This window comes from Balaenoptera borealis (genome assembly GCF_965194805.1).
Source record: "Balaenoptera borealis genome assembly, chromosome: 2".
In the NCBI taxonomy this organism is placed as follows: Eukaryota; Metazoa; Chordata; class Mammalia; order Artiodactyla; family Balaenopteridae; genus Balaenoptera; species Balaenoptera borealis.
In genome coordinates, this window is record NC_138867.1 from 161885470 (window position 1) to 161905981 (window position 20512).

Sequence of the window (20512 nt, forward strand, 5' to 3'; positions counted from 1 at the left end):
CTTACCTGTAACACCTGCTTTCTGCGGAACCAGAAGTCTGTGTCTCCTGTGGCTTAGGTTTTAGACCGGGGTGAGCGTTGTAACAGCCTCACCATAATGTCTGGCATGTTCCAGACTCCCCTGTGGTTGAGAATATGCGTAAGTTGAGATGGAGCAGGGAACAGCAGAATCTTCAAAGCCGAGAGAGAAGTCCAGAGACCACAGGGAGACCTCAATGCCCATTACAGGCTTAAAGAAAATAAAAATAAAACTCTAGAATAGTATTGACTTGCTAAAACCCAAAATGAACATAAGTATTAAATTTTTACTAAACTGTAAATCAAACCTTAACAAAAACCTAAGTCATCAGTTTAAAAGGAAACCAAACTGTTGTAATTCTAAACCCAGAGGCAGTAGTGCGGTGTGAGATAAAATGCGTGAGACCAAAAATTGGCAAGTTCTGGATTCTTTTTCCTATTCTGTTTCTTCTGAAATGTACCACCGAGCATGTCACTTAACCCTCCTAGACCCTGGATTTCCATTTTTTCATCTGTAAAACAAAGAATCTGGACTAGAAAATAACTAAACTTGCTTCCAGAAATAAACCGGCATTTCATTCCATTTGAACTCAAATCTGACTTGCACTTGAACAGTTCTAAAAAGAGAGAACACTTTGTGTCTTTTATAAATGTGTTATAAGTTTCCGAAGTTAAACTCTAGTTCCTTATGAGGGTAATATGCGTTTTTCTTTCAAAACAATTCCAGATGATAGGAATGAGGACAAAGACCTGAAGAAGTGAAAATATATATATATACGAATCTATGTGTGGGTATATGTATCTCCAGTTCCAGAGTATATTCTCATTTTCTTCCAAAATCCTGCAAAGTTATAGAAAGTAGAGCATAAGGGCCAACATAGCGGCTCCTGGCTTGAGGTATGTCTCCTTCACCACTCCTCTGAGTAAACCAAGGAGCCAGAACATGTCAGCAGCAAGAGAAAGCTTCCTGCAACATCATACGAGAAAAGGCCCATATCAGAGTCTAAAACTAGGCTGCCAAGAATTGCACTTAAGTTGTCGGAACCACAAAGGACAAGGTATCTGCCACTCCTCTCCTACTGTATTCCATGGTCTTATAATGAGGGACAAAACTACAGCCAGCCTGTACTCAGAGCTGTGGTCCTGCCCTGGCAGCTTGAAATCCTAGTCAGACAGGCCACATGATGCTAATGGAGAAGTCTAAAACATTTAGCAGCGTCAGAAATGAAAAACAGCTCAAGAAAACCCAATGAGGATCCAAGCACTGAGAATGACGTATTTCCTAATGACCAAATCCAAGTTTGGTCCACTGAGACATAGGCCGTCTCTTAGAGTGAAATACCTTAGACAACATTAATTAATATTGTGAGTGATGGTTGTTAAAAAGCAAGGCAGAAGAAATATTCAAAGTTTAACCTCAAGGAACATGTGTAAACCATAGCTTTGAGAGGAGGTGGCAAACATATAGGTGACTTCCCTGTTCTGTTTATCTAGCAAACAGTCCTAATCAATAACATTAGTCTTTTCTATAGTACCTGGCTCTCAGTTCCACAGTCTTTCTCAAACAGCCAGGCCTTACTAATCAACCTGAATTGGCATGAGAAAGAAAACCTATTTACCCCTTTTCCTATAGGAGAAAAGAGCCCTGTGTGTGGAGAACTGGGAAGCCTTGTTAGTCCTTTGGGCTTCACCATTAACCAGTTAGACAAGTCACTTTGTAATTCAAGGCCTCTCCACCCTTAAGAATAAAATTTCGAGTAGGGGTGGACTATCTCTAAGTTTCCTTTGTGTGTTCAAGCCTCATATATTTATAATCTTAGGCGATGGGGAGTATCTATGACGACTGAAAAAAGCATGACTATCCCATAACTCAAAGAAATAAAGTTACTCATTGAAGTTATCAATTATCGTTATTTTTTTCCCTCCTGAAGAGCTGCAGATACTAATTATAAGATTCTTTGTCCAACAGTGGTTATTTAAGCCAGGAAATATCTTCTAATCCAACTCCTTCACAGATGAGGAATTAGATTTTCAGAAAGGTTAACTGATTTGCATAATGTCATGCCAGTAAATCTGAATACCCAGATTATGATTATCATCACCAAGGTTATTAGCACAATTATCAGTTTTTGTGGAGTTTACAGAGTGGTTTCCAAACTGCAAACCCAAATCTATTGACAAGCCAGTACCTCTCCTCCATCATGGTCTCGTTTGTGGTGATTTCTTTGTACCTGAATACATTTAAGGTGCCTACATTCTTTCGATTCCTTCTGATTCCTTTTGATTCCTTATTCATTGAGCACACTGTACTCATCCATTCATACCTGCAATTTGCCAGTTTCCCAATTTAGCATCTCTGAAATATTTACTAGTGGGGAGTATACTTCTTCTTTACCGCATCATAACTATGCAAAGTAAGACCTTATCTAACACAAGCCCTGTGGAACCCAAAGGGCAACCATTTACTGCTACCTTTTTGTCTATTGTCTTTTACCTGCATGTAGTTGCTGTTTATGCTTCCTTGAGTGGAAATTAATTAACACCCTAAAAATCATCATGATACGGCATAAAATGATCTTAATACGTCACTGTGTCTGTTGTCTAAGCTTGAATCCAATTTTCAAGTGCTTTATGTTGATTTGATAAGCAAGAAGAGGCATTTCAGGTTGTACATGAAATAAATGAACATAAATTCACCAAGTGACCATATTCCTGTGGGAGCAAAAGGAGGCACGGTATTTAGCATAAATGAGTGTAAGTGGTGAGTTAGATAAGTAGTCAGGAGACCCGAATTCCATCCTCAACTTTCACACTAAAGGTACAAACTTGCACAACTTTCCTCACTTCCTTGAGCCCCAACTAAAAGTGAGGGAGTTCAACTCGCTTTTCTAAGATTAGATTCATATCTATCATTTTATGACTACCATGGGCAGCCCCTAATACCCCCTCCTCTGCATGTATGGCAGCTCTTCTGGGCAGTTATCTAATACTTCACGTGGCAGCGCACACCAGCCCCTGTGCTGTGCTTCGCCAGGATGGCCCACTGCCAGACCGGCAGGCACAGCCTCCGGCCCTATGACGAATCCCAAGCATCCCAGGGCAGCAGTCAGTAGCAGCCTGCTTCAACAAAACCTAAGAAAACAAAACTTCTCATCTTCACCTTCAGTCTTTACTACACGGGACAAATTTAAGACCTTAATGGCTACTTTTTCCTCCAGTGTAAAGTGCCAGGCCAGCTGGCTCTAAAATACTTCATAAAGCATGCAAAAAGCCCCAATTCCATAGGCATGTATCACTGCACTAAGAAGGGACCTTGGAGAGTTTTAATATTAAAAACTGAGACCCACAGAATGGAGATGTTAGGACTAGAACCAAGCGTTCTTGATTCCAAACCGGTGTGCTCCCAAGGGGAATTTATCAAAGTACAGAGAGAATTCACAACTTCTTACTTCAGTGGATTTTAGTGGGTGTTTCTGTAACACATCATGCAATCTAGTGTTTTCTTAACATTCATGGTGAAAATTTTAGAAATCTCCACATCTTGATTGTGAAGCAGTACAGTAATGAGACAAAGCATTTGTTCTCGAGCTAAAATCACGTCTCCTTCACTTATATTTGGCCAAGTTAACTTCTTTGCACTTCTTTTCGCCGTCTGAAAAATGGCATTAAAAATGCTTTCAAATTATTTTTGAAAGTTAAAGACAGATAGCTAATGTAGCATTAGTAGTGCTGTGCCTTCACACATTCCTTAATGGAGTCAAAAGACATATGTTGTCTGACGGTCACAACAAATCTTACAAATTAAAGTATCTCTTCAATGTGGCCTGATATCCCAGTTGGCCCTTGGGCTAACATCCTAAGATGCACTAGTGATCTTGAGAACATTTCCTGCAAAGGTCCTGGACTGATACTGTTCTTTGTTTCCAGGACTCTTAGAACCAAGCTGCATGGAAATATGACTGGGGATTTGAGAAGATATTTTGTTTTTTAAACACAAGTTTAAATAAACTTAAGTAATGGAAATAAAAGAAAGTTCTTTTTTTTTTTTTTTTTAATCTCAAGATGGTACAGGAGAGGCTTCAAATGTACCACTTCCTGGTAATGTAGAAATAATTTCTGAGAACATTAATCTCAACACAGCAATTTAAACCAACACACGTGTGCATTCATTATAAAAACAAATATCAGCTGCAAGACGTATTATTCAATGTAGGATCAGACAACTAGTCCTTAATACCTTACCTGTCTAGTAGAAATCACTACAATGCAACTTATTTTTACTGTGTATAATGTCATTCTAATTTATCTAGAAAGGATTAAATTGTGTTCAGCATTTTCTTTTTAAGAAGCATGAACTCGTTAAATTTAAAAGTTTTTTAGTTAAAATGTTTATAACATAGAATCCTAAAATAGTTTTCTCCTGATAGTCTGCCTTCCTCTATATGTACAAGCAGTCATATGTGATGATCTGACTGGACCTGTTTAGAAAGAAAAGGCAACTCTGCCCAAGAAGCTACTTTGCATGAACCTGAGATGTGGTGGAAGAAGGAAAATCACTGGACTGACTGAAGCAGACGGAGTGATGATTAGGGATCAATGAAAATAGAACAGTAAACTGAGGGCCATGAATCCTGGCACAGCAAACAGGAGTAAATGAAAGTTTTCAGGAAAATAGTTATGTGGGATGCATATGCAGTCAACTAACCTTTGACCACGGTGCCCAAAACACAAAATGGGGAAAGGATAGTCTATTCAATAACTGGTGTAAGGAAAATTGATACCCACATGCGAAAGAATACCATAGACAAAAATTAACGTGAAATGGATTAAGGACTTAAATGTAAGACCTGAAACCATAAAACTTCTAGAAGAAAACATAGGTGGTAAGCTATTTGACATAGGTCTTCGCCATATCTTTCTGGATTTGACACCAAAAGCACAGGCAATAAAAGCAAAAATAAACAAGTAGAACTACATCAAACTAAAAAGTTTCTGCACAGCAAAGGAAACAAGCAACAAAAGGAAAAGGCAACCTATAGAATGTGAGAAAACATTTGCAAACTACCTATCAGATGAGGGATTAATATCCAAAGCATGCAAAGAACTCATATGCCTCAATAGCAAAATTTAAAAAAAAATCCAATTAAAAAGTGGGCAGAGGACCTGAATAGACAGTTCCCCAAAGAAGACATACAAATGACCAACGGTTATATGAAAAGGTGCTCAACATCACTAATCATCAGGGAAATGCAAATCAAAACCACAATGAGATATGACCTCACTACCTATTATAATGTTTATTATGAAAAAAGACAAGAGATAACAAATCTCGGTGAGGATATGAATAAAGGGAACCCTTGTACACTGTTGGTGAGAATGTGAATTGGTGCAGTCACTATGGAAAACAGTATGGCGGTTACTCAAAAAGTTAAACATAGAACTACCGAATGATCCGGCAATCCCACTTCTGGATACATATCCAAAGGAAATGAAATCAGTATCCCAAAGAGATATCTGCATTCCCATGTTCATTGCAGCATTACTGACAATAGCCAAGATAAGGAAATCTGTGTCCATCAATGAACGAAGAAAGAATATGTGGTATATATATTCAATGGAATATTATTTAGCTATAAAAAAGAAGGAAATCCTGTCATTTGTGACAACATGAATGAACTCGGAGGGCATTATGTTAAATGGAAAAAGTCAGACTGAGAAAGACAAATGCTGCATGGTATCACTTACATGTGCAATCTTAAAAAAAAAAAAAAAAAAAAAAAATTGAACTAATAGAAACAGAAGAGAAGGGTCCTTGCCAGGGTCTGGGAGATGAGGGAAACAGGAAAACATTGGTCAAACGTACAAACTTTCACTTTTAAGAAGAATATGAATAAGTTCTGAGGATCCAATGTACAACATGGTTACAGTAGTTAATAATACTGTCTTGTATACTTGAAATTTGCTGAAATAGACTTTAAGCATTCTCACCACCAAAAAAAACAAAAACAAAAACAAGGGTATGGGGGTAGAGGGGAACTATGTGAGGTGATGAAAATGTTAATTAACTTCATCAGGACAAGTATTTCCCAATGTCTAGGTGTATCAAATCAGTTTGTACACTTTAAATATATACAATTTTATTTGTCAATTATACCTCAAGAAAGCTGGGAAAACAAGAACTAAATAAATATTTAGTAAATGACAAAAAGTTATGAGGTAGGTGTTTAGGAAATATTAATTAGGAAACACTGTACAGACAGGACTAGAGCAGACAGGTACTGCAAACAAGGAAGTAATCTCTCTCTTCTTCTATGGCAATAAACTAAGAGTACCCATGCCTGACAGCAATTCATCAGCAATGTCCCAAAATGCAGATTCCCAAGAGAAAGAACAAACGAATAGGAGAGAAGAGATGCTATGTATATCCTCAGCCCATGGCTTTATCTGTTTTCAGGCTACAAACCAGTTTCTTACAGTCCCCTGGGAATAGGAACATGAACCTGCAGGAGGATAATGGCTGCTTTAACATCTCTCTCTAAGCTCATCAACGATGTGCTAATAGTTCATACATTTAAGCCAGACACTCGTAACTCATTTTCAGTGGTGCAATTGTCTAATAAATTGTTGGAAACTTTGAAAAATCTTCAGTGTTCCATAAAAAGGAAGCCTTTTCACAATAATTGAAACCAGTAATGCAAAACAAATGTATTTCCTTGATAAATTTAGTTTTAAGTAAGCTTTAATTTATATGCTAAATTTTTTAATTTAGTTCAAGTTTTGTCAGAGACATGTTTATTTTAATTGTTGGCCTTCAAAACTCTAGCTTAGGAATAAGCATCTGCTTCTTTTCAATTTTCCGCAGAAACTAGATAAATTTCTTCAAGTTGCAAATGAGGGGTGAACATACACTGTATTGCTTCTGGAAAGGTTACAAAATTGCAGCACTTTTTGTGAATCCTTTATGAGAGATCTTACAGCATTACCCTTAAATCTTAACTAGGGTTCTTATATGTACTTACATTTAAGCTGTTTTCAAAGAACATAATACATTAGCATCTAGACCTTGTGCCCAAATAGCCCTCTTTGGAGCACTTGTCGAATACTCTAATACATTTTGAACTCCTCTCATTGCTTTATAGAGATTCACAAAACACATGGATCCTTTCTCTAAGATGAAAAACCTCCCAGAGGAAAAGCACAAACACAGCCTCAGCCCACCTATACTGGAGACCCTGTAACCAATCTGACAAACATACAGTGCGTATTTCTCCAGCTATAGCCTTTGGAAGAAATCAATAAAACTTTCAGAAAGTTAAAGTTAGAGCTCTTGAAACACTGTAGGAGGTAACATTCATCCTTTGCAAATACCTTAAGAAAACTGACTTCTGAGAGAATCCAATCCCTATTATAAAATATTCTTCCTTCACCAGTAATGGCAACACTGGTAAAGGCACTGCTAAGCATGTTTGCACTCATCTGAACCAAGCAGGCATAGAACCTAGGTAACAACACCCACTGGCTATTAATATGATTGAAACTATCTGTGAATTGGGACTCAGTTGATATTAAGATATAAAACCCCTGAAAATCTACAAGAGCGTTTTCTTCTGGGGTGTTTTATCTCGTCGGTTTCTTTTTCAGTCTACCTTTTAAGGTATTACCCAATCGCCATGTTATGTATGGTGTCTAGCCATGGTACTGATGTTCATGATTCCATGAAATGGCATCTTTGCTTTACAAAGTATCAGGGTTATAACAGAGAGAGTGGTGAAGGACTAAGAAACATACTTCAATAGAGCCAGTTAACTTGCTGGACACTATCATCCAGTCAGGAGCCTCAAGTAACATCTCTGCCCAAAAGTTTCAATTCCTAAATAGCAAGGGAATAATACCAAGGCCCAATCACAGAGTAGCAAATACCAGAGGCCTGGGAAAATCCCAAGAGAATAGCTTCAATGGCAGTGATTCTCAAATGTTCAAGGTACACAACAATCACCTGGTGAATGTGTAAGAACAGTTTCTGAGGCCGATCCTCTGAGATTTTAATTCAGCAGGTCAGGCGAGGTCCATGAATTTATAGTTCTAACACGGCTGGCGGAACCAGAGCTGCTGCTCTGAGGAACACACTTTGAGAACCACTGCCCCACCACTATTAAATCAGAGTCGGCAGTCTTCTAAAAGGCAAGGTGACTTGCGTGTTCATTAAAGTTTGAGAATCACTGCTTTAGGAAATGAGGCAACAGGTTTGTTTGGTTTTTTCCTTCTTCCTATGATATCAGGATAGGGAGATGGTGAAAAGAGATGTTTTCAAAAGAAAGTAAGTGCTTAAATCACACTCTTTGTCATGAAACAAACCTATCTGGCCACCTTGCTCACCTTCCCCAATGAAGCATCACTCACTCCTTCCTTTATCCACCTCTCCATCCTCACTGTACCTTACCTAGGGCTCACGAGGAGACAGAGGTCCCATATGAACTTCAGATCTGCATGTTATAGATTTCCCGGGAAAATCTAGAATTCATATAATTGTTTTTCTAGTCCATAAAAATTGCACTGGCATTAAACAAAGAATCAAGTTTGAATTACATACGTTTAGAAAATTTTCATGTAAATAACTTCACAAGAAATTCACAGAAAAATATTGTTTTTAGACTGATTGGCAACAGGGCCACGACAAGAGCAAGAAATGTCAACAGAGGGGCCTCCTGTGGTCACCCATGTCTCAGAGATGGAGGAAGGAAAGATAGCCTCTTGACTGATTTGCACTGTATGTAATTTTACATTACATGTAATTACGTGGACTAAACCAAGTGTAACACAGAAGACTAAACATGTTATCATTCCATGTGATGAGCCTCTACAAAGAGGAAAAAACAGAAGATGTGAAAAAAAACACTTTTTTTTCTACTTTAATTTTGTACCTATATGAGATGATGAATGGTCACTAAACTTACTGTGATAATCATTTCATGATGTATGCAAGTCAAAGCACTACGCTATATACCTTCAACTTTTACAGTGCTGTATGTCAATTATATCTCAGTAAAACCGGAAGGAAAAAAAAAAGTGGAAGATGTGAATATATCAAGCCTTGGCAATGGGAAAGGCCTAAGTCCACGTGACTAATCACACCTCCTTCTTGCTGATTCATGCTATTGTAGATTCAGCAGCTCCAGCAGCGAAACAGCTTATCTGTTAATAAGCTACAGAAAGAAGAGCCCCAAGTCCCATCACGCACTGCAGAAATGTGAGTTGAACTGGCAAACATCTCCCAATCCACCACAACAACCCCTTGCCTCGCTTACCTGAAACTTTCACACATACCACATCTCCCCAATTATTTCCATAATCAGTGAGCCTATTGCTGATCTAAAACCTGACACATACATGAGTAGATTCCAGGTCTGTTAAGTACCAGGAGCAAAGGAGGACATAGAAAAACACCGCCTTTAGTCTCATTTTCTCTGAGAAATTCAGTGCACTGCAAGACAGCCCTGGACTGAGAACACGGAACCAAGGTTCTAACACCAGTTTTTCTACCAGGTACCTTGAAGCAAGTCACTTGGCCTCTTTCATCTCATTTCTTTCGAAATTAGACTACATTATCATTCAGATACTTCCATATCTAGGAGTCTGTGATTATGCTGAGTATCCATGCTATTAGAAAGCCAAAGAAACAGCTACTCAGAAGCACATGGAAAATAACCATCTTGGATGAGACTTAAGAGCTGCAGTGGCACTAGCTCCACACAAGGCATCCTAATCCCAGGTCAGAACTCGGTACTGCAGGCTGCCCAGAAACTGGGGCATATAATAAGGTTTATTCATATGAGCATCCTTCCTAACTTATTCAACCAGAAGCCTTTCATGAATACCACCCAGATGCTGAAATTAGGATCGCCATCCTTAGGTATCAGGGATTAAAGTATGATCCAAAGAGTTCAAGTTGCCTCCAAAATGTCTGCAACCGCATGGAAGTTGAAGGCCTCACTCACCTCATTCCCACCACATCCTGCAAATCCTTTTCTTAGAAGGAAGTCAGAAAGAGAAAAACAAATACAGTATGCTAACACATATATACGGAATCTAAGGAAAAAAAAAAAAAAAAAAAGGCCATGAAGAACCTAGTGGCAAGGCGGGATTAAAGACACAGACCTACTAAAGAATGGACTTGAGGATATGGGGAGGGGGTGGGGTGAGATGTGAAGGGTTCCCTTTATTCATATCCTCACCAAGATTTGTTATCTCTTGTCTTTTTTCATAATAAACATTATAATAGGTAGTGAGGTCATATCTCATTGTGGTTTTGATTTGCATTTCCCTGATGATTAGTGATGTTGAGCACCTTTTCATATATCCGTTGGTCATTTGTATGTCTTCTTTGGGGAACTGTCTATTCAGGTCCTCTGCCCACTTTTTAATTGGAATTTTTTTTTAAATTTTGCTATTGAGGCATATGAGTTCTTTGCATGCTTTGGATATTAATCCCTTATCTGATAGGTAGTTTGCAAATGTTTTCTCACATTCTATAGGTTGCCTTTTCATTTTGTTGGTTGTTTCCTTTGCTGCGCAGAAACTTTTTAGTTTGATGTAGTTCTACTTGTTTATTTTTACTTTTATTGCTTGTGCTTTTGGTGTCAAATCCAGAAAGATATGGCGAAGACCTATGTCAAATAGCTTACCACCTATGTTTTCTTCTAGAAGTTTTATGGTTTCAGGTCTTACATTTAAGTCCTTAATCCATTTCAAGTTAATTTTTGTCTATGGTATTCTTTCGCATGTGGGTATCAATTTTCCTAACACCAGTTATTGAATAGACTATCCTTTCCCCATTTTGTGTTTTGGGCACCGTGGTCAAAGGTTAGTTGACTGCATATTGCATCCCACATAACTATTTTCCTGAAAACTTTCATTTACTCTTGTTTGCTGTGCCAGGATTCATGGCCCTCAGTTTACTGTTCTATTTTCATTGATCCCTAATCATCACTCTGCTTCAGTCAGTCCAGTGATTTTCCTTCTTCCACCTCATCTCAGGTTCATGCAAAGTAGCTTCTTGGGCAGAGTTGCCTTTTCTTTCTAAACAGGTCCAGTCAGATCATCACGTATGACTGCTTGTACATATAGAGGAAGGCAGACTATCAGGAGAAAACTATTTTAGGATTCTATGTTATAAACATTTTAACTAAAAAACTTTTAAATTTAACGAGTTCATGCTTCTTAAAAAGAAAATGCTGAACACAATTTAATCCTTTCTAGATAAATTAGAGTGACATTATGCACAGTAAAAATAAGTTGCATTGTAGTGATTTCTACTAGACAGGTAAGGTATTAAGGACTAGTTGTCCCTGTATTAAATGAACCTGGGCTGTGTCTTTCTCATTGTTTTGTACTCTCTAATTTTTAATGTTTTTTTTCTTTTGTTTTTTCTCTGTTGCTGTCAGTATCCTTACTGCTGAATCTGTCTCTAAATAGAAGTACTTTCGTTTCTGATATAATTTTTTAAAATTTATTTTATTTATTTAATTTTGGCCGTGTTGGGTCTTGGTTGTTGTGTCGTGTTGATGCTGTGGCTTCCCCTCCTCTCCCTGTCTTTGGGGAGCGACCCTTTTGTTATTCCTTTACGTAACATTTCTGGTATTTCAGGCGGGAGCAGATATAAGTGTTTATGCTCATTCCCCATATTTACCTGAAGGTTCTCCTCTTTCGCTGGGCTGGTTGCACCGGCCTTTGGTGGCTACTGCATTGTCCACACCTCAGGCTGCCCTCCTGGAGACTGTGCGCAGGGATGTAGGGATGCAGGGCTACTAGCTGTGGCAGGAACGAGGCGACGTTTAAGCATGGGCCCTGGTCTGAGCTACAGCTGTTGAGCATTTGCTCTAACGCGTATTAGCTGTGTGTCCTTGGACAAGTCACAACCTCTCTGTGTTTCACCTGTGAAATGGGGGTTATAACAACACTTACCTGAAAGGTCAGCTAGATAGTGCCTGCAAAACACTTTGCTGCTTCCAGCACAGAGTAAGGGCTCAATAAATTGGAGCAATCGTTATTATTATTAATATAATTAACATACTATCGTATTTCTCAGAGATAAGAACATCTCTGTATTATCGTCATTACATCTGAGATTAGACCAGATAAAAACAAGACCCAATTATAATAATTTCTACCATGGGTCTTCTACCAAGACCCATGGTAGAAATTAGAGAAAAGTCCAAATGATTTCCACCAAGTTATGTATTAAATCGTTTATTTATAATTATATTATTATTTATCATTTTATTATGTTATTTTATTCTTTGCTATTTATTTCTGTATCTAGTTATTTATGAAGCACCTGCTACGTAGCTGGTGCTATATACCGTAAGCCCCATGGGAACCAGGCCACAGAAGTGTGAAAGTGCAGACTCTGTCTTTAGTGAGCTTACATTTCAGCCAGAGAGAATAGTTAAAGAACAGCTAAATACTGAGTCATTAATTACTGGCTGAAGTGAAACAGGGATGAGCAAGGAGATGGTATGGGGATTAGATGAGGGGAAACGTGGCTTGGGGGAAGATGTGGAATTGGTCTGGGCTTGGAGGATGAGGCAGGGCCAGATGCACCAAAGGAAGGACAGGGTCAGAAGCAATAGGAACCCCTTTCCCCACCCAGAGAGGGAGGGGAAGCTTTGTGTTTGCAGATCACAGTGAGAAGTGGGGGGGGGGGCCAGGGGCCTCAGAGGTGGGGTGTAAGGTTGGACGTTGAGGTGTAATCAGATTGTGAGCGGCTTAGAAAGAGGGGCGGACGGGCTGGCAGTTAACGTGGCAGACACTGGCTCTCTGGGCAGGAGGATGGCGGGGCGGATGGTGCAGCAGGTCCCTGGGGCTTTACTCCGGTCCCCATCTCACCCTCAGCAGAAGGAGAACTCAGAGGGAAAGTTTCCAAACTCGCCTGAGAAGCTGAGTGATGGGATGAATGAAAAATTGATGTGGGTCATAAATATTGTAGGAGAGAATGCACCAGATTCCCTTAAGGGTAAAGTTCAGGGAGAAACCTACTGCTGCGGAGGGAAGGGGTTCCGTGGGGGAGAGAGGGGGAGGGAGGGGGATGCCCATCGGGGGTCCCGTGGTGCCACTCCCAGTATCCGGGGCCCCCGGGTCCTTGGAGAAGCTGCTGCTGCTCAGCGATGCTCCTGATGGAACAGAACGGCCAGTGTCCATTTGGTGAAGGGCATGGGGGCAGAGATGCTCCGTCTCCCTCAGCCTCAAGGCTGCTGCCCTGGATTCCTTTCAGCTTCCTCAAGGGGCGATGCAGATGTGACCCCAGAGAAGCTGAGGTCTCTGCTGAGCTCGCTGATGCTGGCTGACACTGGATAGCCCTCCTTTTCCACCAGCCCCACAAGCTCTTCCTCACAAGGCTCTCCATGGGGTCTGGGCGGAGTCCACAAGTCTCTGTGACCCTAGGTGGTCCCCTAGAGGTCAGAGTTCCGGGGCTCTGAGCCATTTTCCTGGTTGCCTCTTTGCTCCACATGCACCTCGGAGCACTGGTGCAAAGATCTTGGTGATGAGTCTTTGCATCCAAGTACCTGCTGGTGAACTTTCTTCCGAGAAGGAGCACAGACAGTGAAAGGAGGGAGGCGGAGCCTTAATGCTGGCTCAGGGGGTCAGCCCCCCTGCCCGCATCCCCAGTGGCTTCTCATCACCTGTCTCTGGCGGTTTATTTCAGGAACACTTGAGATGGGCGTGTAGTGGGAGGGGAATAGTTACAAGCAACCAAGGCAGGGGTGGGGAGCGAGAACAGTCTTGCTGGGTGGTGGGCTGATAAACGTTCACCAGCTCTTGGGGGTTGGGGTAAGGGAGGCACCTTGACTGGCAACGTCTGCTGATTTCTGTGTGTTAACACTCTCACTGTGAGCCAGGTCATGTCACCAACAGGATGCCAGGCGGCTAACACAGTTCCCCAAGCTGTAGCAATAGACTCACCCAAGCTGGTAGGCACATGCCTGGCCCCACTGTCTTTGGAGGCTTAGAAACCTGAGTTGCCATCGTGCTGTCTACCATCAGCCACAGCGAGACTGGGTATCTTGCCTCCCTGTCCCTCAGGTGGCCAAGAGTTTGCCTTTCTCTGGACCCACGGTAGGTTATCATGGTAGAAATTAGAAACTGGAAAGCCAGGGGAGCTTTGGAGAGTCCCTCTGGGCTCACTGACTGCTGATGGCATCGGAATCAGATGCAGGAAGGAGGGAGGGGCTGGTAGGAACCCCTGCAGTTGCCCCAGAGACTGAGGGATGGGCTGGCTGGCAACTGGTCCAGCTCTCCCTGCCTACCAGGGGTGTAGTTGGCAGTGCCTCCCACTGGCTGAAAGGTTTCTGATACCCCTGCCAGCCCTCTGAGTCTGTGTTGATGACAGCTGCCACCTACCCGGCTCCATTACGGGTCAAGCACTGTGCTGGCTGCCATGTAGACCTCGTCTCGGTCAGTCTCACAGCCGCCCTAGGAGGTCAGCGTGATCTTGACCCCCACTTTACACGCAGAAACCGAGGCTTGGATTAAATAACGTGCCCAAGGTGCTACACTTGGTAAGTAGCAGAGCTGTTTCTGTTTGACGAGAGCTGGGGGGAGTCAGCGCTGGGGGGGAGGGGCGGGGGAGGGGGAGCGGGAAGCCGGACTGGGGCCAGCTGCCCTGCCCCTCCCGGCCCCATCCTGTGGCAGCCAGGTGGGCGGCGGCATCTGTTGGCAGCTCTGGGTCAGGGGCGTCCACTGGCTCCCCCGGCAGGTCTTGGTGGGAGGGCGAGTCAGGCACTCTGTTCCCAGGAGGGGATGGCGGATCTTGGGCTTAATGATGGGCCTGCAGTACTGGCAAAGCGGGGATCACTCTGCTTGCTGGGAAATGTCCTAAGGAACCCAGCTGAGCTGCAGTTACGGAGGTAGATTTCCTGCTCTTTTCCACATCTCATGATTAATCCAGAAGCCTGAGCAGCGCGTGTGATGAGGCTCAGCAAAGTGGCTGTGGGCATCTCCAGCCTCCTTTGCAAGCCCCGCTTTTCCTCTGGAGTAGGTGCCCTGGAATCTGGGCCAGCCGTACACATTTCAGCAACTCGATTACAAGAGACAGAAGAGGCCGGGTGTGTGGCACCAATAAAACCGCACACACCCTGTACTTCTCTCTGCCTGTTGCTGGTTTGTGCATTTCCCCACCACACCTCCCGAGAGCAGGTTGTTTCCCGGAAGCAGCAGAAGAGAGGTCGGGAGAAGGAGATGCCTTATTGTTGTGAATGTGATGGACGTGGTGGCACCACAGGGGACTGGACACCAAGGCAAAGACTCCAGTGTCTGATGAACTTACTGGTTGAACTTACCGCTTACTGGTCTTTGGCAGGTAATCAGCTTCTAAGAGTCTCTGTTTCTTCATCTGTAAAATTGGATCACGGTACCTGCACTCATTGATTTAACAAATAATATAAACATATAAATCCATACTCTGGCGTATTCTAGGTGCTGGAAATCAAGCAGTAAACAGAACAGTCTCTCCTCTTCGGATGTTAATAGTCTAACATGGGAAGATGGAAAACGGCAATGACATCTGTGTCAGGTGGTTATGATACTTAGAAGAAAAATAAAGCCGGGCTGAGGGGTAGGGGAGACAGTGTATGCATGTGGGGATGACTTTTCTTAAAGGACAGTCAAGGAAGGCATCTTTGATAAGATGATACTTCAACAGAACCTGGAAGAAAATGAGGTGCCATATAGATGTCCAGGTACGGCAAAGAGCTAGTTCAAAGGTGCTGGAGTGGGAGAGTGCTTGGCAAGTTCAAGGAGCATGAAGAAGCTCTGTGTGGCTGGAGGGGTGGGAAAGTGGGGGTCAAGGAGAAGAGGGCAGAGAGGGTGTGTGTGTGTGTGTGTGCACGCACGCAGGGGCTGGTTGGATCATACAGCCTGGCAGGGTTACTCTAAGTGAGATGGGAAACAACTGGTGGCCTTGAGCAGAGAAATGACCTGATGTATATTTTAGAAAGACCACTCTGGTTGTTCAGTGGAAAGTAGCTTTTAAGACTGTAAGCTCGGTGCTCTGTGACCACCTAGAAGGGTGGGATGGGGGGGAGGAGGGAGGTCCAAGAGGGAGGGGATATATATATACCTATAGCTGATTCACTTCATTGTACAGCAGAAACTAACACAACATTGTAAAGCAATTATACTCCAATAAAGAAAACAACAACACTGTAAGTGGAGAAGCCAAAAGACCAGGTCGGAGGTGACTGCATCTCCAGGTGAGAGAGGAAGAGAGCTTGGATTTCAGCAGTGGTCGTGGTGATAAGTGACCGTCAGAATCTGGAATATTCTGTAGGTAGAACCTGTAGGATGAGCTAGTATGAGGGGTGGGTTGGGTGAATAGTGAGACACAAAGAGACACCTCGAGATTTTGTCCTGAGATTGGGATTGACACGTACACACTACTGTGTATAAAATAGGTAACTAATAAGGACCTACTGTATAGCACAGGGAACTCTACTCAATACTCTATAATGGCCTGTACGGGAAACGAGTCTAAGAAAGAGCAGATATACGTATCTGTATAACTGATTCACTTTGCTGTAAGCCTGCAACTAACACAACATTGTAAATCAACTCTACTCCCATAAAAATTTAAGAAAAAAGAAACAACACTTTTGCAATAAAAAAAAAGATTTTGTCCTGAACGATGGGTAAACTGGAGTTGTCACATATTGAAACGGAGAACTGGGTGAAAGGAGAACCCTTTGGTTGTGGGGTGCAGGAACCAAGAATTTGGCTTCAGGCGCATTAAGCAGCAGTAGTCTGTTGGATACCCAAGTGGAGGTGATGGGTAGACAGAGGCGTGTGAGCATCCGGGGCCCCGGGAGAGGCCGGGGCTGGGATACGCTCATCAGTGTGTAGTTCATTAACAATCTTGGGGCTGCATGAGATCATCAAGGGAGTGAGTGAGGATGGAGAAGAGGAGTGGGTGGGACATTCCAAGGTTTAAAAGTCAGAAAAATGAGACAGAACCAGCATGAGAATCAAGAGAGCCTGCTTAAGACGGGACAGAGTACAGAGTGGGTGCTCAGTAAATCACAGCCACTGCCATCACCATGACCATCGGTATTTTCATGGTTAGAGTACGGAGAAGTGAAGTTTGAAACCAAAATAGCAAGAGTTCAGGAGGACGCACTTCATGTACTTTTTCCTCTTTTCCTTCCCTTTCCTCTGGTTGTGCATCAACCGTGGTCTCAGACTTCCAGCTACTTACTAGAAATAAAACAAAACCATACAAAACTTCTGGGCACCTTACAAGCCCACAACTCAGTTCAAGATATTCAAGAAGAGCTGAGGTCTTTGGGTTGTTGGTAGGGTGAGTAATCACTGAACAGAGTCTGGGAACTGGATGTGACTTTCTCCTCTTACCAACTCACTATATGACCTCAGGCAAGTCCGTCCCTGCCTCAGTCCTGGAGGAGGATAGAGACTTCCATTCAGGGGAGAATACTGATTAGCTCACCAAGTTTCCTACTTGGATGGCATCTCTGCCATTTGCTTTTCTCCTCTCCAAAGCATATAGATCCTATCCTCAATTATTAAAGCAAGATAACAGTGCTTTTGATTTCCCTCTGAGAGTCTAACCTCGAATTGTGGGCTGTTTAGTACTTACAAAGTCTGGGAGAGGAGTGCCCTTTAGGAGTGACCATCCAAGGTCCCCCGCCCCATCCACCCCTGTAGGCAGTCTGAGGCAGATGCCTCTCACTGGTCTACCAGAAGGCCAATGACTTGAACCATATTAGTTTATTTCCTTGTATAATTATCTTCACTGAATTGCATTTTAGGAATCATGCCCTTGGCTTTCATTAAACATCCTTGAAACAGTCACGCAAAGTTCACTGCTGCATTTGCACGAGAACTACTGTTGCAGACACGACCTATACGCTTCTGGAAAAGACTTCCTGAGTGCTTTTGTGAAGCACAAGTCTGCGGGATATTAATAAAAATTTCATTATGGGAAAAGTTGAGTGAGTTTGGAAAAAAACCCAGGTGTCTTTCTTAAAGGTTATCTAAGAGGCTTTACTAACAAAAAGTACAGTGGGTCCTTAGAAAGAGGATAAACTGCGAGATTTCCCATTTTGTCGACCCTTAGAATCCTGTTTTGGTGGTGCAGCTCTTGGGATCAGTGCTCTGAGCACCCAGCAGAAGAGGCTCTGAATGCTTCGGGCTCAGTTAGTCAAGCACCGTGAGCTGCAACAGGGAACATACAGACAGGAGGCCAGGTAAGCAAGTGACAGGGGAGCCTGCAGGGGGATGAGCAGCGAATGGGCAGCTGGCTCTTCCGTGCACAGCGATCCTGGGTGCCTGGGGTCCCAAGAGGCTTTGCAACGTCCTGGCTGCATCAGATATTAACTTTGCTATTCATGGAGTTAGGGGTCCTAGCCTCAAATATATCCCTCAGTGACCCTCCTGTACAACAACACACAGAGTTAAAAGATTTTAAAAAATAATCCATTGTTAGGAAAAGGACACAGAGACGTGTGCTGTGTTTACAGTTTCATGGGCGAGATGGGGAGGAATGCCACTCGCTCCGACAGCTCACTACCTAGGAAGACCACTGAGAGTCTCTCCCCTCCTCTCCCGCAGCTGGAGTCTCTCTCTTTCACTTCCTGACGTGTACACCCCGTCAACCCTCAAATTTCAGCCTCCGAAGCTCCGAGAAAGCCCCTTGGGGAATACTCTGCTCCTCCCTTTCACTGGGCAGAGCGACCAGCACAGGTGTGTGTGCAGACTGCCTGCCCTCCTATCCATGCAAGGTGCGTTATTTAGAGGCTAATGATTTCATTGTAAAGTGGGAAGTGAAATATGTTTCGCTAAAGCTTCCAAAGCGAGGGAGGAAGGAGGGAGGAAGAGGGTAGGTCAATGGGTAAATATGATTGCCTGATGGTCTGGGTCCAGCCATCTTCCTAAGGCTGTATCTTTAACTGGGAGGTACAGCAAGATGATCGATAGCACAAGCAACCTTAGGAGAACCACACCGGCCAGCCCGGATCAGCAGAGTCTGTGTGGTGAGATTTAAGGGGGTGCTTAGTTGGCCCTCCAGCTGTAAGTGTTTGCCAGATGACTTGTAACTTCACCACTGGAGCCAAATTCCTTTGACTCTTAGGGCTCTTTCTGCATTCAAGAGCCCTTGGAAATGAGAAATCCCTGAAATGGGTTGTCGCCTGCTGTCAGCTAACCCTGACGCTCAGGAGTAGAGTTGGGAGTAACGGGACGCCGTGTACCCGGGGTCCTTCCTGGGCGTGTGTAACTCTGAGGCTAAGACAGTGAGACTGGCAGTTTAAGAAGCACCTCCAGGACCATGTCGCCTACTGGCAGACGGAGTAAGGACCCTGCAAGGTGGACAGACATACCTCTTCTCTTATCATTTGAGGGTTTGAGAGAAGAGGCACCGGGAGTTTAGCCTGAGCCCTTCCCACAGGTCTAGAGGTGGGAAGAGAGAGGGATGGGCTTTGACCCTGGGCGGCTCCTCCCTCCAGGCCAAGACCCTGGAGGAGGTTGAGTTTGTATCTTCAGAGGGGATGGGGTGCCCAGGCAGGTGACTGAAGACTTTATCTCCGAAGGACCCAGCATTAGAGAGCTGAACAGCCCCAGACCCCGCGGGCCGGGAGAGCTTCTGGGCATCCTTCCGTGGGGTCCCATCACCTCCCTGCTGGAGGCAGACTGGGTACCAGGACCCTGCGGTGAAGCCGACTGGGGAGCAGCTTCCTCCAGCCTCTCCAAGCACAGACGTCAGCGGCGAGGCTCAGACTTGGTGGCTGTGCTCTGTCTCTGCACAGGCTTGTGTACGCGCAGCGGGGGACCCACGCAGGGGACCGGGGTGGGGAAGCACACAGGAGGCAAGTGCAGAGTGGCGGCAAGTGGCGGTGGTGATGCTGGGGCAGTGCGAGCGGACAGCGGCTCTCCTGGAGGCTCCACCCCTCGGCGGGCTGGCGTGGGACCTGGGAACGGACAGTGCACGTGGAGGGGCAGCTACTCAGGGCTGCCCTGCCGGGGGGGGGGGGGGGGGCGGGCGGTGCTGTCAGGCGGGGGCTGCCTTCAGGGTGGAGTTGTAGCAGAGAAGTGGGGTCACCCCTCTTGGAAGCTTTGAGAATGCGTATGAGGAGGGAGCTGCGAACGGAATCCGGAAAAGGTAAGGAGTGCCAGCTTGGTGGAGTTGGGTGCTGGCAGGACTGGCCTTGGAGTCGTGGGAGCGTTCCCAGGAACATCCAGGGGATCGCCACCGGGGCCCCAGTGGTCCCACAGGCCTCCTGAGGCTGGCTGTGCTGTGCTGAAGCCCACATCAAGGGCCCTGGGGATGGCAGCAGAGGCCAGCAGGGTTGAGGGTCCCCCGCACCCACCTCATCTCTGCAGGGACCACAGAACTGCACGCACCGTGGGTGTTCTTCACCTGCTCACAAAAGAGCCGGGTCATTGCATGCAGCAGGAAAGGCTTGACGGGGGGTGACGGGAGGAAGGGCAGG

The 20512-nt window shown here is 44.0% G+C and overlaps 2 protein-coding genes across 14 annotated transcripts in view; one reads left to right on the plus strand and one right to left on the minus strand.

The window, feature by feature from the left end:
- Window positions 1-479, minus strand: part of LOC309623752 (ELKS/Rab6-interacting/CAST family member 1-like) — a 167569-nt gene extending 167090 nt beyond the window's left edge. Inside the window, exon 1 of the mRNA XM_082380893.1 lies at window positions 6-479. The gene's annotated coding sequence lies outside the window, so the exon portion shown is untranslated. The remainder of the gene's footprint in view (window positions 1-5) is intronic.
- LOC309623767 (uncharacterized protein) overlaps window positions 1-20512 on the plus strand; it is a 238852-nt gene that overhangs the window by 199291 nt on the left and 19049 nt on the right. For 5 of the 13 annotated variants that reach the window (XR_014241581.1, XR_014241590.1, XR_014241599.1 and 2 more), the window contains exon 4: window positions 18142-18271. The gene's annotated coding sequence lies outside the window, so the exon portion shown is untranslated. Of the gene's footprint in view, window positions 1-14898; window positions 15586-18141; window positions 18272-18635; window positions 18768-19612; window positions 19835-20051; window positions 20182-20512 lie in introns of those variants that run through there. The other 8 variants (XR_014241592.1, XR_014241600.1, XR_014241571.1 and 5 more) reach the window with 4 other exon arrangements.